Raw genomic sequence first — 25,013 nt, forward strand, 5'->3', positions numbered from 1 at the left:
GAACAACAAAGAATGAGCAAAATGAGTAGGGTGCAAATAACTCTTCTTTTGTAGGTCCCCCAAAATTGTAAAACTCATTCTTCTGGATCCCCCATGTCTAGTAATGAAATTCAGAAGATAGTGTCAGAACTGTGCTTTGAGATCCTCCAGTGAAAGGCATATAGAAGTATAATAACTTAATTATGGTGTATGCAAAGAATCAAAATACTCATAGGACTTTGTTTGAGATTTGCCAAGTTAACATCACAATTGCCTTCACAAGAGTGCTATCATCTTGTATTATGTGTTATCAATACAATGCAAACAAAACATCACATGGATACAAAAGTTTGTTCAGTAAACAGATAGATTAACATGAAAACATCCAAACAGTCTTATGAAGTTTTGTGTCATTAGTCCTCTTTAAAAAGTATTTACACATGTACATAAAACATATTTGTGCCCTTGCTCAAATCGTTTTTAGTACAAACACTGTTCTTTGCAACAGTATTGCATCTCATGGGACCAATATTGTAATTAATGAGATTTGAAACACATATACTGAGACAAATTAAGATCCTAATATAAAAAAAATGAAGATCCACTGTTTTTGTTTAAAAGGGGGGGGGGTTACTTTAAAGCTTCTTAGTCCAAAACTGGAAAGGAATTCACAATGTATTTTTAGAGTGTTATAAAAAATCTCTTACATAATGCTGATTAATTCTTAGGTTTGAAGGAAGAGCACTAGGCTTTGTGTGTCAGAGTGTTGACCAGATGAGCCACTAAGGGGATGGTTTGGGATTTTTTTTAACTTCTAGATATAGAATGCTACAATTATTCAACTATTACAGGATTTAGCTTTGTTTGGGCATCTATGAAGATTTTTCTGTTCCTGGAATCTGTATCTTATTCTTGCAAGTCTTTATCATTTTAAAACATATGTTACATTATATCACTCTGCCTGCGATATAGGATAGCTGCAAACCATTTCTTCTTTTACTTTTCTTTTACTGCAGCTAGTTATGTTGTGGAGTAACGTTAAGAATGTCTGCAGTGGCACATTATCAGTGCAGCTCTGTCATAATGGCTGTTACTTCTGTAGAGTCACTAGTGCTCCACTTTTTTTATACGTTTATTATAATGATGTGAATAATCAATTTAAAGTTCTTTTCATTTTGTGGATTTTTCAAAATCCTAACTATTGTAAATGGCTGAGTTCAGACAACATTCTCTTCCAAGACATTATATTTCAATAGATGCAGTCATTAAATGACATTTCCTTATTTTTAATCCTAGTTATACGTGTATAGTTTTGAAGTGCAGCTGGAATGAATTTTTGGCTAGCCTTCACATTTTAGAAATAAGCGTCATGGCCAAGAATACATTAGGCTTGGTCTTTTTAAAAAGACGTTTTAGGGATTAGGTTAGCCTTGGGGACCCCAAGAGTTTCTCCTCCTTTTTTAGTAGGTTTAATCTCTCCATAAAATTTCTAACTAGGGACCTGATTCTGCAATCATTAATCACAGGACCACTCACATGAATGAGGATTGCTCCCCTGAATAAGGGAGGGCCTAGCTCATCATTAGAGGCAGTACAAGGAGCAGAAAAGCAAAAGAAAAGCTCTGGTTGTTGCTGTCTTCCAATGGGAAAGAATTCAAAGGCTGGTGGGAATGGCTCAACTGCAGTGTGAGTGGGAGGAGTAAGAGAAGGCTCAGAGAAAAGGCTGGTTTCATTGCCTGCCAGCTTGGTGCCCTGAGCTCATGGCATCAGAATTCCCTTCCCCAGTACAGTTCCCTCTTATCCTCCAGCAGAGCTCATGCTGTCACCCCCAATTTCTTTTGTAAGTGCTTCTTCAGTCCCCTGGGAGAAGTTCCCATACTGTAGGTTTATTACCTACAGGCGGTTAGTACTGCACAAGGTTGCTTGATTGGCCCCGTGCCCTGATGATAGAGGGCCCAGTCTTGTGACATGCTGAGCATTCCTACTGAAAAGAGTTAAGGGGCATTCAGCATCTTTCAGGATTGGATCCAATGGTGGTGCTTTTATGACAGTCCACATCCTATCCCAGGATGCCTGCAGGGAAGCATGCAAACCACTAAACCCCTTCACCTGCTCTACTCTTCTTGCTGGTCCTAATTTGCAGGCTTTTGTATGAAAGCTAGTTTTAGCCCTGCTTCCTCCTTACCCTTTTTGGCTTCTCCAAAGAGCACAGAGACTGCAATTTTGCCTGGCCTTTACATAGACATTCAAGGGGAAGTAAAGGCTCTCTTTGCATACTCCTCTTACAGTGTTCAGCAATGTGAGGGCCATGCAGAATCTCACCCACAGTTAGCATTTCCTAGCGGAGGTCAAGACACTTAACATTAGAAATAACTTTTAAAAAAATCAGACCAAGATTAGTCTATTACTCCCTCTAGCACAGTATGGGCCAGTGTGAATGCTTAACACCTGTGGTCAAATCACTACTCTGGCTTCCTGTTTGTTTCCAGTTGCAAATCAAACTGTTGATGATGATCTTTAAAGCCTTGTGTGACATTCTTTGTCCATAATTTCTAGTTCATGACAAAAAGGAACAAACTAAACTGCTCATATGTTTTAACAAGAGGCCTGACTGAAACTAGATTGAGCCAGACAACCTAGTTTGTGAAAGGTGGTATCTGTGCTAGGTTGTTAAGCATTTAAAAGACACTTATTAATTATCATTACTGCCTCAATGGTCCATCTTCTAAAGAATGCAAGACCCTAATGTGTGAGTAGGTAACTGGAGAAAAATGGCTTGGAAATTGGGGGTAACTGCCTTAGATCGGGGTTTCCGGGGGATTAAGGGACTTAGTTGGGCCCCAATACTGCAAGGAGTTCCATGTGGGCAGAACCATAAATGACACTCCTTTCAGGTGCAGGCAGGGGATGGGGTCCACCCACACTGCAGCACTGGAGGCTTGGTCTGGTTCAACTAGCACCATGTATAGAAACAAATACTTGTGTCAGAAGAGCCTATATTACCTTATTACTTGCTCTCCCACAAAATTCAGCACTCTTTTATGAAAAAAGGATGATCTCATTATGGAGCAGCTGATAATTTCTGACTTGGTATGACACAGGCAGACTGCTAACTTCAAACAGGTTTAGCTATCACAATAGCCACTTCTGTGTTTTGTCTTTAGAATTAGTCAAAATGTGCCTCCGTAGGATTTAATGATGAGGTTACATATGATGGGATGCAGGTTTGGGTGTGTCCGGGAGCAGAATTTGGCCTTTAGCCAGTAATGTATCATTACTAGATCAACAAATCTGTTCAGCAGCCTCAATATTTTAAAATTTATTAATCTCTGTTTTAAAAAAAAGATTCCAACGCAAGCAAAAGCCCTCAAACTTAGGATCTGGAAAAATAAATGGCCACAGCTACCATACTGTGACAGCTTTGGCAAACCTTTACACAGTTTTATAAAACAAATACCGGGTGATGTTCTATTCCCTAGGTAGCTTTTTACCATTAGATGCTCATACTTAATATAAGAGAGGAACAAAATGGTTTTATCTAGCCACATATTTACTTAGCACATATCAGTGAATTAAATATCATCCCAGTGGTATGCCACATCAGCCATGCTATGTCAACATGTTCAAACATACATTAGCTCTGTGGGACTTTTCTGTCCTCCTGGATGTGACAAAAGCTATAATAACTGAAAGACTTTGTGAAAGACAAATCATTTCTGTCTGCATTATGGGCTTAATCTTCTGAGAATCTGAGTTCCCTCAACCCCCAATGAACTTGGGGGGATGAGGAAATTCAACACCTCCCAGGACCGATGCCTAGCTTCTAGAAAATACGGTGTAACCCTGACATCTGAGTATTTGCTTCTCATTGTTTTAAAAACTAATTTGACTTTTTCATGCACAGTTAAAAAGGGAAATATTGACAATTGACTACGATTTCACCCAATATCATATTTTGAGTTTCAGGGCTTAGGCAAAGGATGGTGATGACTAAAACCATGTGGCTTATACCAAACGGAAGCTGTGCTAGATCTGATTGATGGCTCAATGTTTTACTTTTGACAGTAGTGTTAAAAGTAAAGAGTAAAAATAAAAACAAAGCAAAAACTTTATTCAGTCAGGAATTGGCTTATTTATAAAAATACTTTTAAAAACTTGTATTTATGCAGATATTGTCTCCTCTAATTGACTGAAGCATACAACAGATCTTCAGAGCCAACCAGAATGCAACAAACAATAAATAAGCAATAGCACATGGGGTATAGAGGAAGGATTGCGTTAAATCAACCAATTTAAAGCACTGATTTTAATCATGATTTAAATCAGTAAGCAGGGAATTTTGATTAAAATCATCAATTTTAATCTTGTTTTGCATTTGTACTTTTCAGTTATTTTCCTAAGGAAAGGCTGATTCTGATTGGTTGGTAACCATTAAAACATGTTGATTTATAACTAACTATAGCCTTTACACTAAATGTGGTGCTTCTTTTTGTTAACCAGGAGGGTACACTATAACAATACACATTTATTTAAGCAATTACATAGCCTAATTTACATTTATTCAGATCCTTAATGTTTACATTTTTTATTATGTTTGAAAATGGTGAATGAAGCATATTTTTTTTACTAGATAATGAGTCACTTTTTACTTGTGATTTGTATCAGGTTTTATTTGGAAATTCAAATTTAGTTAAAAATGCACATATGCAGCACTTTAAAACTGCTTTTTTATTAGTTAAATAAAATTATTTTACATGTGCTGGACACATAAGGAAAAAAGTTTATCAAAACGTGTTTGCATTTAAAACTAACTGATTTATTAAACAAAGTATTATCTGTAGCTAGTGAATTGAACTGATTCTTTATGGTCACCATTGTCCTTCAAGATTTTAGAACTATTAGAGATCATTCTCTCACACCTAGTTTTTATTTATAGACTAGAAGAAGAAAACAACTCTCCTGTATTTTCAGCTCCTTATTGGTTTCTTAACTTTGCATGATCTAGTCATTGAACTGAACTAGTGGATTAAACTGAAATGAAGAAAATATTCTCTCTCCATCTGCAGGAGGCTAGTGCTGACAAAAGCTGGTTTAGCAGTTCAACAAACTCTGGTAACAGGTGTTCAGGCAGTGATGTCCACCAGTTCAGTGTTTGACTTTCTTTAAAACTTCAGCAGAAAACATACTGATTAATATTTTTGTTTTATTTTAATTTAATTTTAAATCATTTTAACGGATGAAATTTAGGCCTTAACATAGGTTGCCATAATTTAAAATTTACTTTTAAAAAATAACCCTGTATTTAATTAAAATAAAACAATCCAGTTTTTTAAAAAAATCAATTTTTTAAAAATCATCCATTTTTATCCACCCCGCAGGCTCATTATTCATAGAGTATACCACCAGGTCCAACAACCCATCTCAAATCAACCAAAGGAATCAGTTCTCGTATACTTTGCAATGCATGAAATCAAGAGACAAAGTAAGATGATAGCCCATGATTCTTCATATAGTTTACACTGACCTGCACTGAACCATGAATACATGGAATCTTTGTTTTTCTCATGTAAAGGTAATCACTCCGCAGCCCTTAGCTTGTTGATGTTGGTTTATGGGATCAATTGGGAGACTGATAAACATTATACAGCAAACCTTGGAAAGCCCTGTCCACACTGCAATTCTATACAACAAAAACAAGCATGTCAGAGGATCTAGTTACAACATAGTGATCATATGATCCATATAACTAGTTAATGTATGGCCATGGTGCCTAATGGGATCCAGAGGGCACCATGGCACTGAGGAGATCCAAGGACCCTGGTTCTTTAACATGTTGTAATCAAGGTGGATCCCATCATACGTGTGCATGCACCTTAAGTGCATAGGAGCAGATTTTTCTTGTCCAGAAATGTCCATCACATATGCCCTAGGCCTCCTCATGCTTCCATAAAGGTAATAAAGGGTGGAGCAGCCCCAACCCTATGTCAGTTCCCTTACAATTCAAAGCCTGTATTGCTGATGACTCCAAAAACACAGATGGAGGGCAGGTTGTGGGGTCCACACTGACTGCAACATCTCAAAGAACCACAGTTATTGTTAAGAGAATAACCCTTCTTTCTTCTTTGTGTAGGTGACTGGCAAGAAGTAGCCTCCTTGAATTGTTACAGTGAAGAGTTTCAGCTGTATCAGTTACCCAGTGATTGAAGTACTGTATTCCCAAACTTGGCATCTGACCTCACTGCCATATCATGTGCAGGATGTTTAACAAAAGTTAGCAGGTTGCTCCACTTAGCTGCTTTGCTGATCAGTGACTGGCACATTTCTGAAGCAAACAGAAGATGCTGCCTTCACCCTAGTGGTGTATGCCTTGATGTTTGGAGGGAGAGGCTAGCCAGTCAATTGATAGCTAGTGGAAACGCACTGTGTGATTGTGACACTCTGTACCTCAGGAGAACACCCTGCACCCCCAGGTTCATCCTTATAATCTGATTGTGGGGTATCCAATGCAAAGTTTGTCATGTCGAGTGTCTTCGGAAGGCTCATGATGCACTGAGCATTGTTGTTATAGTAATGTTATAGGTTGTAATTTCATGTATATAGTTATGAGGCTGAAAATGTGTCCTCGTGGCTTAAAACAAGCACAGGTAAAACTCTCCAAGAGCAGGGGTCAGTTCACATCTCATCAGGGCATGTATGGGACAAACCCAGCCCAGCCTCACGGGAACAAAGGATACTGGCCTAGGCAGCAACAAAGAATCTATTGGACTCTCGAGTGAGCCACCCCCCTTCCCTTGGTTAGTTTGGGACTATGATGAGGTAACGCTCACCTGACTCTGAAGGGGGGTAGGCAAAGTCAAGAGGGAAGAAAGAACATGATAAAAGGGAGAGATATTTGCCATGCTCTCTCTCTTCCACCTCCATCTACAGTCACCACCACCAAGCAACTGAAGCGCTGATCAAAGGGGAGAGCCTGGCTGAAAGGCAACCAGCCAGCCTGTGATGAAAAGCACCAAAGTTTGTAAGGGCACTGAAAGTGTTAAGATCAGCTTAGACTGCGTTTTGCTTTTATTTCATTTGACCAAATCTGATTTGTTGTGCTTTGATTTATAATCACTTAAAATCTATCTTTTGTAGTTAATAAATTTGTTTCTTTATTCTACCTGAAGCAGAGTGTTTGGTTTGAAGCATGTCAGAGACTCCCCTTGGGATAATAAGCCTGGTACATATCAATTTCTTTGTTAAATTGACGAACTCATGTAAGCTTGCAGCATCCAGCGGGCATAACTGGACACTGCAAGATGGAGGTTCCTAGGGTTGTGTCTGGGACTGGAGATATTGGCTGGTGTCATTCAGTTGCACAATCCAAGCAGCAGCTGGCCAAAAGTGCTCACTCACGTAGCTGGGAGCAGGTTACATGCTAGAGGCTGTGCACGAATTGCCTGGGAGTGGGGGTTCTCACAGCAGAGCAGGGAAAGGCTGGCTCCCAGAGTCCAGGATTGGAGTGACCTAGCAGATCACCGGTCCAGATAACACCAGGGGAATGTCACAGTGATCCACTTCAAGATTCTTTGTGATATGATAGCCTGGTCTTTCGATGCACCAGATATGGTCACAAAGAGGTGTAGAGAGACTTTAAAAGGTTTGGTCCTGTTGAGGTAATACAGCAAGGCTCTGGAAACATTCAGAGTATGGAGCTTCTTTTCTCCTCATGCTGAGTGTGGCTTCCGGAAGAAGAATTAATTGGTTCAGGTAGAATTACAAGCCCATTTTAGGGATGAATTTGGTGTGTGGTTTCATCACCACCTTTTCCCTGTGGAAGGAGGTCCATCTATAAGTGCTTGGAGCCCATTGACTCTCCATGGAAAGAAAGACAGTCTTGGTGGTAAGGTGATGTGCAGTCAAAGAGCGGTTTGAAGGGAAACTCCATAAGTTTTAAAAAGATGATGCTGAGGTCCCACATACAAGCCAGGTCCTAGACTGAAGGTCAAGCATGAAGAAGACCCTTGAGGAATTTCACTACCATAGAGTGCAAGAAGACTGAAGGTGACTGTACTGAAGCATGATATGCCAATATTACAGCAAACTGTATTATAAGGGACTTAAATAGTAACCCCATTTACTTCAGACCAAGATCTTCAGTACTGGGGCCTTCCCTAGGTTAATATTATTCTGAGTTGCCCAAATGGACAATCTTTTCCATTTGGAGGAGTATGTCTTCCTGGTGGACATTTTCCTGCTCTGTATAAGAATTTTCTGAACCTGTAGGGAGCAATCTCTGTCAGAGTTTCTCAACCAGCCAACATCCAAGCCCTCAGATTCAAATGACTACAGATTTGGATGCAACATCTGACCATGGTTCTGGGACATTATGTCTGAGCAGGTTGGAAGATGTTTGGCCAGCCATTGGGACACCTGCAGCAGATCTGATAGCAAAAAATTTTGGCCAGTATGGGGCTATCATGATGATCAAGGCCTTACCCATCTGATCTTGGATATTATCCTGGGAATTGGAGAGCGGGAGGGCATTGGGAAAGTGTACAGGAGTCCTTGAAACCATGGAAGAAGGGTTGATTGAGCATCTTGCTTGCTTATATAGTGCATCACTGATGTATTGTCTCTCAGGATTTTCACCATGGAATTCTGCAGAAAAATCGGTAGAAATGCCATTCTGACTAGCCTGTTGGCTCTCGGTTCTACAACATTCATGTGTAGCTTCAAATTGCCTTGAGACCACATGCCTTGCATCTGAAGGTGCTTCAGGTGGGTGCCCCAGCCTGTCCCTGATATGTCCATAAGTGTCATTATTAGGGAGGGGTCTGAAAATGTCACCTCTTTCCTTGCGTTCATCAGGTCTAGCTACCAAGACAGCTCCCACAGTCCTTGCAGCAAATGTGTGACTCATTTGCTCATATGATATCTGGATGGGGAGTACAGAGACTTTGGCCACTGTTGTAAAGGCCACAGACAAAGTCTGGCAAGCAGCGTCACATACAAGCAAACTGACATATGCTCTAAGAGCCCCAGACATGTGCACACTGTCATCAGATTCACCTGTAGGTCATGTACCACTGACTGAAGTTATTGGAATCTGTTCTGTGGAAGGTAGGCTCTTGCTGATTTGGAGTTGATCAGCCTCCCTGTGAACTCTATCATCTGTGATAATGTGAGAGACTATTTCTTGTACTTCACAAGGAGTCCTAATGGGGAGGACAGGGAAGGGTTCAGTTTAAAGCTATCTCTGTCTCCTCCTGTCTGTCTCTGATCTGCCAGTTGTCCAGGTCTGGGTAGGCATGGATTCCCTTGTTTCTTGGACATGCTGCCACTAACGCCAGGAACTGCGTTAACACACCTAGTGCCATGAAGAATCCAAAGGGGGCAGTACCCTGTATTGATAATGGCTGTGTCTGACTGTGAATCTCAGGTACTTCTTGTGGGCTGGGGGTGTATGGCTATGTGGAAGTATGTATACATCCTGCAAGTCAAGAGCTGCAAACTAGTCTTGAGCTTTAAGCCTGGAATGATGGAAGCAGTGCTACCACGCTGAACATGAGACATTGAATGTATTTGTTGAGACTCCTTAGGTCTAGAATTAGATGAAGACGCTCTTTCTTCTTCAGTATGAGAAAATATCACAAATAGAAGCCTCTTTCCCTTTATTTCTGAGGAACTGCCTCTATGGTTCCTAGATGAAGTAGTGAGGCCACTCTGGTTTGTAGTAGTCTTTTGTGAGAAGGGTCCCTAAAGAGGGATGAGAAAAGGGAGGGGTGGGGGTAAATTATGGAATTGGATGGGGTAGCCATATATGATGATCTCCAACATCCTTCTGTGTGATGTCAAGGCAGACCACACCTGGTGGAATCAGGGGAGGAGGCAGCCAATGATTATGCTCTGTAGGCTGGGTCTGGTGCAGCTATCATCCCTCTCATAAAATCTGCAGATGCACTGAATGAGTGAAATTTGGTGTCAAAGAAGAGGAAGGTTGTTTCTCTTTGTTATATCTCAGTTTCTTTTTGTTATGATATTCCTTGTCTGTGGCAGGACGTATGTGCTGTCTCAGCTAATGCTAAGGCTGAGAACAGTAAGGCTTGCAGTACAAAAGAATGGTGTAAATCCCCAGAGAATACAAGATTGCTTTCCACCTTCAGCAAATGTAAAGCACTGAGCCATCAAAGGGAAAGTCCTCAATTGTAGTCTGTAGTTCTCTCAGGATGCCTGGAGCCATTGTGTTCTGTGCATGGTCACTGTGGTGGCCACAGATCTGGCCGTGATGTCTTGGGAGTATAGAAATACCACATGTGACTTCCTCCCAAATAGTTTGAGGCATTTGGAGTCTTTGTCCTTTGGTGTTCTCTTGTTGACTTTTTCACTTTTCTTTTACAACCTAGACAACTAGGGAGCCAGTGTTGTGGTGGGAGTAGAAGTCCTCAAACCCTGAAGGAAGTACCTGGTACCTCTTCTCAACTCATTTCACCAATGGTGGTTTAATGGGTGGCATCTGCCACAGAGAAGATGCCAGGTCTAGAAGTCCCTTGTTAATGGGAAGAGCGATTCTGGTAGGACCAGAAGCTGACATGATGTTGAGCAGCTTGTGGGACTTTTCTGAGATGACCGAAGTCTCACTCTCTAGAGTATCAGCAGTGTGCACAAAGAGCTCCTGGAATACTTTCAAGTCATCTGGCATCAGTAATGGTGCTGAGGATACCACTTCATCTGGAGAAGATGAGACAGAATGCTAATTTTTTGTGCCCCTGGATCCTGTACCTCTTGGTATTCTGGTGTCAGTAGTCTAGACACAGAAACTACTGGGGAAAGGGACCTCTTCTTCGATGATGGACACTAGCTTCTTGATGCTTGTAAAGGATGGCCCCAGTATTCCCAATAAGGCCCTGGTGGCATCCTGCATGCATGTGTGTGACTTGCAGGCTGTTGACCAATGCTAGTCTTGGTGGGCTGGTGGTGATTAGGTCCGTAGAAGTCTGCAGGTCTCTCTACTACACTGCTCACAGACCTCAGAGAGGATGGGTCCCCTGCTAGAAGTCTGCAGGCGAAAAGGTGTGCCCTGGAGATGATGAGGAGTAGACCTCCTTTAGGGGTAGCACTTACGAATAAGACTCTTTTAGTCCCAGAGTCTGTATTAGCGCTAGTGGATACCAATACCAGGGATAGACCTGGCTCAGCCCAACCCTCCTTGCTAAAGGCTAGGGTTAATGCGTTGGGGGGTCAGTGCTAGCTGAGTCTGCTGTATCACAGTGTGCTGCTTCTCTCCATCCCTCAATTCCATACAGGCCTTATCTTCCAATGTTTTGTGTGCCTGTCTTTGCAGAAGGACACTAAGCTCCTTCTTGAACTGCTGCTTTGGTGCTTGGAAAGATCCTTTTCAGTGCTCAGCTTCAATGCCTTAGGTGTTGGTGTTCGCTTCAACATCAAAGCTGAAGTCAGCTTTGGTCCCAATACTACCACTCATGCTGATATCAATGCCAGTGTTGGCACCAGATCTTTCTTCAGTACCAACTTCTCCATGGTGGTCTTAGAAATCATACCTCTCCTTGATGGAGCACTAGATGATGCAAGCTTGTCCATTAGAAGGATTTCAGAGCTCATTTCCTCAGAGTCCTTCATGGATTGTTCCAGAACCTGGAGCTTCTGTCTCATATCTTGAGACTTGTGAGACCTCACAGAGAATGGTAAGCATACCGAGCATCTGTTTGGAACATGGGATTCCCTTAGACAGAAGAGGCACCTATTGTGCCCATCTCATAACGTACCAAGCTTGAAGCCTGCAGGTTTTGAATCTGCCAATACAGAAACCCTGTATGGGGGGGAGAGGTGTCAGACCAGAGAATTTTGATCAATCATTTGATTGGTGGTCAAAACAAAAGATCAAAAGAGGTTCTGAATATTCACAGAAGATTTTAGAAGATTTCGAAGGAGTTTAGGCTAGCTAAAAACTAGCAGGTCAGACACCAGCCAGGTTCTGTCTCGCTGTCTCAGATGGTAAGAAGGAACTGAGGGAGAATCATGACAGCTTTATGCCCTTTCAACATGGGAGGATGACTAGACACAGGGCATATGGATGACTCTGATGGACTCTGCTAGTGAAGGAAAATCCAGTCTTGCAAGCCTGAGGTGCAGTGGGATATATCACTGACACACATTCAAATGCAGTAGTAATGTTAATACAGAACTATGGTCTTTGGGATTTATGTTTTGGTTTCTTTTTGCAGCAGTATATTTATTTTGTAAGACAGAGCCTCTTGTAGGAACCAGACTACTGATTGTATTCTTTTACATTTCAATTCATAAAAATCTAACCAGGTTCATTTTCAGTAATTTTTTTGTTCATCTGGTAAAGAAAATATAAAAAAAGGAGATTAATACCAGCCTACATATTATGTGTTCAAAACCTTAGTGAATTCTTCAAGGTCTGCTGTGGGTCAGATTTCATGAAATAGCAGTAAAAATTCCTTTTTTACCTTGCCTCCATGTGTTCTGAGGAGGGTTGTAAGGTTTGAATTACTAAGTAATCACAAGGAACTCCTCTTTTTATGAGCTTGTATCCGGGAAATGGACCATTTAATATTGGAGTAAACAACAAACTCCATCTCCTTTTTCTCAACTACCACTCTTCTCTGGCATTTTCTTCTGTAGGACCCCAATCCTTCAATTGCTTTCACCCAGGCCCAGGGCAGATGACAATGCAAGACTGGGGCCTAATTTTTAAAAATCTTGTTTATTGACTTTTGTAAAAATATGATTATTACTGCATGTACCTTCAAAACGGAAAAAAATAGTTCATTAGTGTATTTGCAATTAGGTTTTAAACAACAAAACATGCTTTTAATGCATCTGCAAGCTTGCCTTTTAAAATGTGTTCTCATTACCATTGCAGGGTAAGGTATGAAAATGATCACTTCTAGTTCCTAAAAGAGGAAAATATATCAAGAGCATTTATTAAAAATAATTAGATACAAATTATAGTAATCTAGTAGAAATAAACTGTAGCCTCAAAGATAAAATTAGCCTAGTATCAATAATATAGAGCACCTCCAAACTCATTCTGTATATACAGAAAAAATGTATCTAATGATTCCATTCATGTAATGTGGTACCCATAAAGATTACTCAGAAATAGTCTCTCCATTTGTATTCACCTTTACTTCTGTTATAAGTTTCACTCTCAAACAATACCAGCAGAAATTAAAGTTAGTCACCACTCAAAGTTTAATACATCACAGTTTTATAGATTAAAGGATCTCTATTCATATTCATTCTCATATAACCCATCTGCTGAAAATCCAGCATGATGAGTCTGAGGGGACATTCCTGAAACAAGGTGCTGGGGCATAACCTGCTCCCAAATGAACAAAGGTTAATTGTTGCTAAACTCCGCCCACTCCCTTTTTGCACAGATGCTAGGGAAGGACTATAAACTGTGTGCTTAGAGACTGCCTATCGGAAGATCATAGGACTGAGCTGAACCCAAGGCTAGGGGAGTTTTCTGTTTCTTCACTTCTGCTTATGTTAACTTGTTTTCATTTCTGGGTATAAATTTTATCTTTCAATAAAATCTCTGCTGACTTTCTGTGGGATATTTTCTGATAAGCCAGTCTACCAGCTTACATTTGCTATGTGTGAGTCTGGTAGTATCATTTAGAGACCTGAATTGAATTACCTACTCTGTCCTCTTGCTTTCTAAGCAGAAGAGACCTGGAATACTCTCTGTGAAGTGTTCTCAGGCTCTGGAAGAAATGGAGCACCTCGCTTCACCCCAAAGTGATCCTTTTGGCCAATTAAGGATGGGTATTGATGGACTCTGAAGAGAGTCAAGTCCTGGCCTTGACGGCTGGGAAAATGATGACTGAAATGGAACCTTGAGCATGAGAGATTAACTCAAGGAAATAACTGGCTCCCAACTATTAGAAACACAGTGATTCCTGCAAATTGTTCCTGCTCATCTGAAGTTTTCACTTATATACTGTCAACCTATCTGTCTTATGATTTTATACTGCCACCCATCACCATGCTATCAGAGGCCCAGATCCTGAAAGGTATTTAGGCTCCTAACTTCAACTGAAATCAATGGGACTTAGGACCTAAATACCGTTGAGGATCTGGTCCTGAGTGCCTAGTATATCCTAATAAGAAACCTACAATTTCAGTATATTTAAAAAGATATCACTTTTGTAGCTTTTGGTTTCTTAGGTCAAAGACTGTGGCCTAATGTCATGATGGTCATTTGACAATACATTCTAGCTTTTTTTTTTTATTATTGATCCTAAATGGGGCAGGAAGGATAGAGATCCTTCAGTCTTTTCTGTTTTCTTTTCTCCTTTACTTCCCTCTGCACTCACATTCAGAATAACCATCCCTCCAACTGCGGAAAGCTGGACATGACGCTCTCAGAAACTTTTCAAGAGTGTTCTGTACGTCAAGCAGACTCATACACAACAGGCTGAATAGCTCAGGTTCTATACTTTAGTAAGATAGCAGCAGGATCCTTTTGTGTCCCATTGTTGCTAATGTGCAGCAAAGTCAGTGTGAGTGGCTACTACGTAGAGGATCCTTCTTTGACTGGGAAGACATCAGATCTATGTGGCATCCCCCTACATTATGGATGAACACAGCAACTGACCCCCTACTACAAGAAGTACCTGAGTGGAGTTGTGGATAAGCTTTTTTTTCTTTGAGCGGGGGGAGGGATGAGCGTTAATTTCATAAGCCAGCCCCAGAGGTTTTGGTTCAGAAACAGACAAAGTATAAAGAATCCTAGAAATACAGATGGAGTTTGGTCTAGCACTCTGGATGCACCCATAACTGTTATGGACTTCAATATAATTTTTAATATACTAACAATGAAATATCAGGCCCTCATTATCTTTCCTTGTCCAGCTGTAAGGCATTTATTGATGAGATTTAGAATTCCAGAGGTGATTCCTTTGTACCCTAAAGTTTAAATGCCAAAAGTTTCTTATTAGCCAGTTTTCCTGTACAAAATTCATGTAAATAACCCTGCGGTTGGCAGGCATGTGCTGTTCTGAATCACTTCTGAAATAGGCCATTTTAATTTTCCTGTGCAGAAATGCATAGCTTGTTCTTCTAAGACCATATTTTGCCCCAGTTCTGAACCATTTTCACTGTGCTTCCAGTGGAGCCTCAAGAAGCCTCACAGCAGGGTAGTTGGACACTTATTGATGGGTCTAATACTTGAGATTACTTTATACATTCCTGACCAGACTTCTGGGCAAGCCTCAGATGTTAACCATTTTCTGTTCAATATACTGAAATCTTTTATAAGCCTGCAGCATAGCTATCTCAGACTGGCAATTGTGATATAAGAATGTGGAGGTGTGGGGTTTTTGTTTAAAACAAATTTATTTTGGCCCCCTGCTGTAATCCTAGTAAAATTACATGTATGTCCTGAATATTAATTAATGGACTCAGGGAGCCATTTCTCAATTACATATACCAGCTCTGTCTCTGTGCTCAAACAACATTGTTTACTACAAAATGTTCCGCAAAAACTATGGCTAAAATTTCTCACTGGTCAGTCATGTTTCTTGAAATTAATTTTCAGACTGAGTAGCTGCTTGCTGTAAGGAGCTTTCCAACTGAATATCTCTCCCGTCTGCCACAAGTTGCCCACAACCTTTTGATAAACAATCAATAAATTTTAAAATATGCACTTCTTTAGATGCATTATTATTTTGAATAACTTGAACTGATGTTCTCACCCTTTGTTATCATAGAAATGGCTATAAAATGTCTTACAAATTTCTCATAGGAGAGCTGCCTATGCAACTGAAAATGGATAATGGCATACAATGGACCACCAAGGCAATGAAAAACTACTTAACTGCAAATAAGAAAACCTCTCTACCTTCCCTAGAATCCAGTGGGTATCTGTGAAATAGTATGTGTGAAAAGACTGACCAAAGGGGTTAAAATTAGCAAGCAAGTTAGTGAATAGCTTACAAATGTACCATTTTCCAGATGTAAGTGTGCTTTGTGCCTTACGAATAAACTTTGAAATACCCTTTTCCCTGCACTAAGGAATCAAGCCTTGTGAGGGAAAATAAACAGGGGCTGAAGGGTGTAGAATTCATCCCAAAATCTTAACACAGGCTGTAGGGCTACAGCAGAACCTCAATGCAGCTGCTGTATCAGCTAGGGGAGAGACCCCCCCCAATGAAACTGCTCCAGAGGTGTTACAGAGCTTACCTGGTGCAGAAAATCTTGTCTGGGTCCGTCACTCTTGCTGAGAAAGTGTTTAACTGAGGAGCTGGGGAGAGGAAGGTTTTCACCCATACAGCCAAACTCTGGTCTCATGGAAATCAATGGCAAAGTTCCCACACTCTCTTCTAGGACTAGGATTTTTCCAATATTCAGTGAATACCTATTGCACATTGTCATCAACCATAATAGTTTATTTTTTTCAAATCAGCTGACTGAATTCAGTGTAGAAGCTCACCATGCTTCCCTTAAGGTGACTTTTGTTTCATCCTTTAATATCTAATAGATTCACTCTCTTTAAGGTTCACATTTAACTTCTGTTCCACTTTCCTATTACTGGTAATTTCTGAGAGCCACACAGAAAACTCCAGTGTATCTGGGGTGTTAAGCCCAAGTTCCCTTCAAATCTTAAACATTAATAATTTTTGTTGTTGTTGTTGTTTTATGTATTAGTTCCCTCACTATATCTTGGGCAATAAAGACATGGAAAGCCAATAAAGACAATCCTATCAAAATTCAAAGAAGGTCCCATACAACAAGTGGGAAGAAATAAATGAGAGGGAAGGGTAGTAAATCGAGGACCAATATTGGTCTCTTTTAAAAAGACTTTTGAAAAGAAATATTGTAGGTATTGTTTCAAAATGGAGAGGGACAGGCTGACGGATTTCAGGGCCAACAACTTCCATGTTCTAGAGTTTATCACGTAAGGTGTGATGAGGAGACCTCTAAATTACAAGTGGTGTGTAAGGACAGATTTCTGTTTGATCAAGGCTGAAGGAGATCTGAGATGAAGCCAGGGAATCTTATTACCTCTATACCTAGCCATATTTTGCCTATTAATTTTTTATTTTTCTTACTAAAAGAAGAATTTGATCTGAATCTTTCCCTAAAACTTGTATCAAACTTCTCTGGAGGGCTGAAATAGCTCCATTAACTTTTTAAAATAAGATTTTTATGGTCCTCTGCATTTCCTGAGTTCTGCTAGGCCCAGTGCAGAAGTACTGAAATACTGTGCCAAAACCTTTTCTTCCAGTATTTTCATCCCATTAGAAACCAGGAAGTGATGTGAATACTGCAAGCAAGTCTATTCTCACAAGACTTTCAGTCCAATCTATTGAGTAAAGGGGTTTGGATAAGTTTGATTAAGCTTATAAATGGTTGACTCAGTCCTTCATCCTTCAGAGGCAGATAAATTGAATCATGGGTTCCATAAAGAATAAACCTTGCCAGACAAACTTGATTGCTTTTTTGATAGAATTACAAAATTAGCAGATGATGGGAAAGCAGCAGATGTAATATATTTGGATTTCAGTAAAGCACTTGATACTGTGTCTCATACAACCTTACTTGACAAATTAATTCAAATTGGCTGGGAGTAGAGCACTGGAATGAAAACAAGCTCAAAAGATTATAAACAAAGGATAAGGACAAATGGCAACATATAGATATCTACATATACCTTGCCACTGCTTCCTTCCCTCAGTGTGATGGAGATGTCCACCATTGCCTTGTCCTGGAAGAAGAGGAGGCAGGCTGCCAGAGGCCTACTTCTGATGGATCTGGCTGTCTAAGGTGGTCTTGAGGACCTGCTGTGATACTATTGGACAGACTTAGTCTACATGAAGGACTGGTAACCACTCTGGCATGCTGATGTGCTTTGGGCCACAGATACCCACTAGACAGAGGTGAGAATGGCTCCTATGCAATCTGAGATGGGGGCCTAGAGAGATGGTATGCTTTCAAGGCTTCAGTTTCCTTAGGTGCTGTATCCACATGCAACACTCCTTAGAGTGATAGCACAGCACTGCACTTTATAGGACTTTCCAGCAGGCTGACACTCGAAAAAGAAGGTAGCTGCTTTCTTGTTCAAAGACTCTTTGGTGGTGCAGGGAGTACATATTTGTCCAGCTGGGAAGAGGAGCAGAACCCCTTTAAAGACATTTACCTGGAAGTCAGAAAAGGTACAGGAATCTTTAAAGCACATAGGCCATTTTGAGGACAGACTGGAATTTGGTATCCCAGACACCCTGGACTAGTTTGCTGCAGCACTTTAGGGAAGAGAGGTATAACACTCCTAATCCAAACTGTTCTGGTGTGAACTCGCATTATTGCGTTTAGTTCTGAGTGCCACATAATCACAAAAATATTGACAACTTGGAGTAGATTTAGAGAAGAGCAACCAAAATAACCAGGTGCTGATGTGATGGCATTAGCCATGGGAAAATATTTAAAAGAGCTAAATATGAAAAGTTTGGCTAAGAGTCAACTTTGGGGAGTTGACAAGATAGCAGTCTATAAATATAGGAAGGGTATAAACAGAAAGGACCAATCTTGCCATCCAAACTCAGGCAAATTCCCATTGACTCCAGTAGTTTTGTTTGAGTAAGGAGGGGCAGGATTGGGCCCCAAGAAGCAGAGCGAATTATTTAATTTGAAGCAAGGTGGTATAACTGGGGGGGGGGGGGGAGATTAAAGCCAAATTTAGACTGAAACATAGAAAAAATTTCCTGACGGTGAAATCTACAGGACTACTAGGCTGAAGAATAGTCTTTCAAAGGAAATGGTGAAGTCTCATCTATTGGGACATTTGGATCTAGTCTGGATAAAACAGGCTTTTTCAACAGGGATTGCCCTGGCCTTCATTGAATTCTTGAAAGTCACACTGTGCACAGAGGGATCAGTGAAGTTTAGGGCCTTGCCTACTCCTCAAGGAAGGCAAATCCCTCATCCCTCCAGTGGAAACATCTTTATTCTAGCCACCTATGTTTTCCAGAGGAAAGGGGAAACTAGCCCTCTGTTTCAGATCTCTTCTTCCTTTAAGTCTGCCTCTCCCTGCATCTCCATTTTCCTCTCTTTCTCTGTGCCTTTGGTTTCATTGAAAAGGGCCAGATCAGCAGCTGCAGAAAAACTTGATTAGTGCCTTCCTCCTGTACAGAAGCCTTTTCTCAGTAGCACTGATCCTAGTCAGTTTTACTTTTGAGGCAATACCACTGATAAAATGTTTCTGGACAAGAGCATCCTACAGACCTCAGCTACTGTAAAGGAGATTGCATCTATCACCTAATCAGCGTGGGTTTGGGGCAGGCAGTTCTACTAATTTATTTATCTCAGTTCAGCTGTTAATCTTTTTAAATACCAAAAGCCTGAATCTGAAAATCCACTGTTTTGCTGAGACCTTTCAAGTCAAAGGTCAAAGGCAATTTTTTATTGATTGTATTAAACCTTCTTATAGAAGTAAAGCTTTAAGTTTTAATATTTAAATACAGTGTTTAAAGTTCCTTTTTGGATTGTGAACCTATTTTAAAGCAGGATGGAAACAGGTCTTCAATCAGCTTCTTGTATACTTCACCTATACTGCCAGAGGCCAAAATAATATCACTTTTTTGGATTAGACAGCCCACAGTGGGATCACAAATGCTAACTGTACTTAAAAACCTTGGGCCTGACTCTTCAGTCTTTATTCAGACTCAAAGTTCACTGAAAGCAAATAAGATCAGCCATAATAAACAAGCTTAGCATTTGTTTGCAATCTTAGCAATTATAAACAGTCAAATGTATTGGAAAATAAAGGGCCTAAACCTGCTGTTCTTCTTCAGACTAGTGCAAACAAATGCTTATATGTGGCTGAATGCAAGTGCCTGAAGTGTGCTTGTTTGAGTTTAATTTAAAGAAGAACAGCAGGTTCAGGCCTTTATTTTCCAATATATTTAACTTTTTATTATAGTTAAGATTGGCTTCTTACATTTTGTCCATTTCAACAAGTAAAATGGATGCAGTTTTCTCTTAACTTTTACGGTGATTCTAATAATACTTAGTACTTTGTGAGACCATGTGGCGCTAACTATTCCACCACTCTTTCCCCCAACCCAGGAAAGACTGACTACAGTCTCAGCAACTTTTAATCAAATCTAGACAAATGTTGAGAATTTTTCTGATTAGGCTAGAGTGCTTTTTTTTGTTTGTTTCTTTTTTTTAACCAAACCTTATCTAGGACTAGAGGTTTTGGGGAAGTAGGAATTAACTTGGGTTAGCAATAGGGAATGGGTGTCAGGGACAGATGACTAGCAAGAACAATAAGTAAGTCAGAGATAGTTTCTTCCCACTTCTGTTTCTGAGGGGTGACAGGAGGGCAGTATGGGTCAGCCTGGTGTTACTGGCTTGCTCGGGTAGCTGGGCAAAGGAGAAGAGGGAGGATGATTTGGGGAATTTTTTTTAAGTAATTCCGGTGATTTATACAGTAAATGTAATTTATAGATGTCTGATCTATTATGCTTACATGATGTATGTCTATTATTGTCTTGTCTATTTAGATTGCAAATTCTTGAGGGCTGGGAATGTCTCCCTCTCTGTGTCTGTACAGAGCTTAGTGCAATGGAACCCCCTAGGAGCTATCATAATACAAATAATAATAATTATATAGCATTTTTAATCTTCAGAGGACCATATAAACACTAATTAACCTCTTTATCCATGTATTCTTTACTATAAGTATGACATATAAAATGCACCAAGCAGGAACAGAAACAGCTAAGATAGCCTGCACAAGGCCATAGAGTGAGTCCGTAACAGAGCCAGAATTAGAAAACTGGAATCCTTAGTTCCCATTTCTGTATTCAGAATACTAAAGCAAATCTTTCTCTGTGGCCCCAATGAAATGATAAAAATGTATATCCTGAAATAGTTCTTCCAAATAGTTTCTTGTAATTAAGTTGTATTGATAGATGCTAATCAGTGTAGATGGAGTGTTTATTTAAAAAAAGCTCATTGAAAACTAGAGCTGAACAAATAATTTTCAATCAGCAATTTAGTCATCCAATTTCACTTTTTTGCCCGTTTGTGGATTGCTTATAAACAGATTGTAAAATTCTCGAATGTATGCATTATTCAGAATTATTTACAAATTTCTTCAGATGATAATTCTTGATCTTCAGATTATTAATGAATCTTTAAATTGTAAATATTCAAAACTTGAGCTCTGTTGATCAGTTGTACTGTATAAGTAACATGATATGTTTCTGTTCCTTGACTGAATGACTTCAAGATACAAACAAGTAATGTGAACTCTGAATATTACAATAAAACATATAATTCAAAATTTGCACCATGATAGTACATTAGTTAAGTCACATGGTGTAATTTTTTTCCTCTCATTGGATGACTTATGTAACTAACTAATACTATAAATTTTATAATTGAATGAACAATTCAAATTTATTTTTGATCAATATTCCAGCAATCAAACTTAGGATTCACTTTTCACGGGTATTTCAAATCAGTGAAACTCAAATACTCTATTTTCACAGAACGCAAACACAAAATGGTCACGAACACCAATGAATTGAAATTTGCTTTCTAAATCAAGAAATTTTTTTACATTAATTGTTAATCTCCATTGAAAACTATTCTCAACCATTTAACAAAGTTGAATACGATCCACACAGGCCAATACAACTACATTACCTGAAACAACACTCAAGAAGCATTTCAGGATTGGAGACATTTTTGTGGGGCTTATCACCAGGTAGGCTGTGGTATATTTTAGTGTGATTCTTGGGTGCACAAGAAATCCCCATATCTGTAGCCAATTCCCATAATGTGGGGATGTTTTGTCAATTCTGTACTTGAGCACTGTTTTCAGCCAGGAGCAGTTGTAATTATCTCTTATTTTAGGAGTTTTTAAATGTTGAGATTTGATATTCTTGTAGGCCAGTCTTAGCACCAAGAGACTCCTGCATGCAACACTGCCAGTGCACTCCAAACTTGGCATACTGGGGGCACAATTAAAAAGTTTGGTTTGTTTGAAAGATGCTGGTTCTTTATGCTTAATACAGTAATTCTGTTAGAATGAGTCAAGTCTTTCAACCAGGAGAAAGTTTAAGGGTGTAAATTTATAGCACTCTTTTTATCCCCGAGCTCGGGCTCCTTCTGAGAGAAGACTCCCAAATGTGTTCAATTGTGTGTGAGGTTATTTTGTGCTGGGGCAAATTTCACTTTAAGCATTTTAGAGAGACAAGGAGGGTGAGGTAATATCTTTTATTGGACGAACTTCTGTTGATGAGAGAGAGAGACAAGCTTTCAGGCTCCACAGAGATCTTCTTCAGGTCACCTTTTCTCTCTCACCAACAGAATTTGGTCCAATAAAAGATATTACCTCACCCACCCTGTCTTTCTAATACCCTGGGACTTACACAGCTACAACAACACTGCATACTTTAAGCACTTAGCAGAATACAAACTAGAAGAGAAAGGCTAGTAGTGCATTAACTCTTGTGTAATCTAGCCACCCCTAAACTTTGCAGAGAACATCCCCTCTTTGTGACCATATTCAGTACATCATTTACCAATGCAGTAGAAATAGTGAATTGGGCTATTATGAAGGACGCCCACATTCAAGTGCAATCCATGGGCTTCCACTCCCTAAACTGCTGGAGCAAACAGCAACAGAGAGATCATCCATTAGGATCCAGTTGTGCATCCACCAGTCCATGCTATAATGTTCCCCAGCCTAACTGCAATCCCTAATTTTTCTCTTCTGTTTCTATTCTGCTCTACTTCACCTGGCACTGATTCCACACCCATCATTATGGTATGTAAGTGTCTAATTTTATAACAATCTTATAAAACACCACCCAAATACACAACAGGACATGGCGGGGAGGGGGGGAGATTTGGTCTTGGTCAGAAGGTTTCTTAGATGATTTTCAGTTTTCTGCCACAAATGGAAATGTCTTTTAAAAACGTTATAATCTTTGAAACAGGATGCTAGGGCTACAAATGATAGTAAAATTTATGATTTAATTCCCATTTCTGTCAATGAATCAGCAGTATTAAGGATATGGTAAATCCTTGTAATTGTTGTACTCTGCCTGCTGACAATGAAGGATGGCATGCTGAGTGTCAATGCCTCTTTCTAAGGGCTAGTTTTGTGCACACGGTTGAGCCAGTGCTTTGTCATAAGACCTCTGGATCTTTGCCATCAGAATCAGGGTCATACTCAAGAAAGCTTCCCTGATGAAGTAAAATTGGAACATAATGCTACATGTCCAAGCTAGCGTGTCTGTCTACAGCATGTGCATGTGTTATGTTGGGTAACAAGACATGACAGATAGGAATGCTTGATTTCTCAGCAGGTACAGCAGATCGGCTATTTATTTATTTTAGATCTGTTTGCATGAAGATACCATATGTGCCTCATTCAAAAATAAAGGGTATTTTTTATTAGTGAAATTTAATGCAAAAGTTTCTCCATTTCATTTTGGGTGATGGAAATAAAGAGAGGCAGGAAAGCAACTGAAAGAAGGGCATAGCTGGGGTCCTTTTGTTTGTATGTCTGAGGATAGCTAGGATAAAACACCAAAGGACATCTATATGTAAATAGCTAGACCAGCTAATATCTGAATATATTTGACACTTTTAAAGGTTTAAATATGTTTTACAATTTTTATCTGCAGAATTTTCAAGACCATGGCCATTTCTGCATTTAGCCATGCAACAATGTGAAAAGCCACATTTGCACAATATTTTGTGCATGTAAACTTCCAAGATGAGGCAGAATAGGTATAGAGGCCATACTTAAAACTGACCTTTTGATGGGACAGGCAGAGTGAAAAAAACTAATTATTTATACAGTCACTTATTCCTTACACACACATGTATTATGTACAGTTATCTTGTGCTGAGAGAGAAGAGGCGGGAGGAAGCAATCAGGAGGGGAGTGGAGAGAAGACTAGGTGTAGCAGATGGAGGAGGACTGGGTGACAGAACATAAAGGTTTAGGACATTTTACTTCAGATGAGACACTGAGTTGAGATATTATACTAAAAGCACACACGTGAAAGAGGATATACATGGATTCAAGCCGTGCACGGAGTTCATGACAAAGTGGATGAACCTCAAGAGCAGCTAAAAAGGTGTGTGCTCAACCTTGCAGGTAGGTGCCAAATCCTATGCTCCCCCAAAGTGCAAGGCCATCATAGTTAGCATCAATAAGTGCATGTACCCATGGCACAGAGGAAGAACCTGGGGCTTGGGCCCCATCAGGATCGCTTCCCACTGTTATCAGTATGTAGTGAAAGCATTACTGATGTGATGGGAGCTGGTTGTGCAATTGCACACAATCATAGGGCTAAAGGTTATAAAACATGTTTAGCAGTATCAATCAGGAGCAACAAAAGCAGCATAAAGCTAGACTTTCTCCACAAGATACTACCATAGATGGATCAGAGAATAATGGAAGTTTGGTTGATAGATTATGATCCTGATCCCGCATCCAGCCCAACCTCAGCATTTGAAAATGCACCACAAAAAAGTCATACCCGACTTTGACAACATTTTCACTTAAGCAAAAAATTATCCATAAAACAATGAATTTTCATGAAAGACCTATTCCCACAAAGGGGTGAATTTGGAGTGCTCTCAGTTTCAGTATGAATATTTTGTATAAATACACTAAAGAGCATAGTAAAAATAAAGTACACTAAACATCAATAATAACTAGTTAGCTAAAATACAGTACTGGGCCAAAACCTGGTCTCATTTTAATGGGTGGTAGCTTCCAATTCACCCCATTCCTGAGAGTATACTCTCATGAGAAACACATTGCATGACATAACAGAAAATTATTTCTGGACAACAGTGGGGGGATATAACTAAGCCATTTCAGACATTTCTAACACAATGAATATATATTAAATTATATAAGAAATATATGTGCATTAACATTTCTTTTTCTATTTTGTGGGGATTGAAACTCTTCTTCCATAGGTGGGCTTATAAATTTGCCAGGGTTTTGAGTTCTGACCAGT

General features: G+C 39.8%; 1 long non-coding RNA gene across 2 annotated transcripts in view; it reads right to left on the bottom strand.

The window, feature by feature from the left end:
• Positions 1-259: 259 nt before the first annotated feature.
• The window catches only part of LOC122460249, a 49,729-nt gene continuing 24,975 nt past the window's right edge, over positions 260-25,013 (bottom strand). For both annotated transcript variants that reach the window (XR_006281443.1, XR_006281444.1), the window contains 3 exons: positions 17,669-18,154; positions 12,453-12,749; positions 260-5,659 (listed from right to left, as the gene is read on the bottom strand). This is a non-coding gene — a long non-coding RNA (uncharacterized LOC122460249). The remainder of the gene's footprint in view (positions 5,660-12,452; positions 12,750-17,668; positions 18,155-25,013) is intronic.

This window comes from Dermochelys coriacea, chromosome 5 (genome assembly GCF_009764565.3).
Source record: "Dermochelys coriacea isolate rDerCor1 chromosome 5, rDerCor1.pri.v4, whole genome shotgun sequence".
NCBI classification, from domain to species: domain Eukaryota; kingdom Metazoa; phylum Chordata; order Testudines; family Dermochelyidae; genus Dermochelys; species Dermochelys coriacea.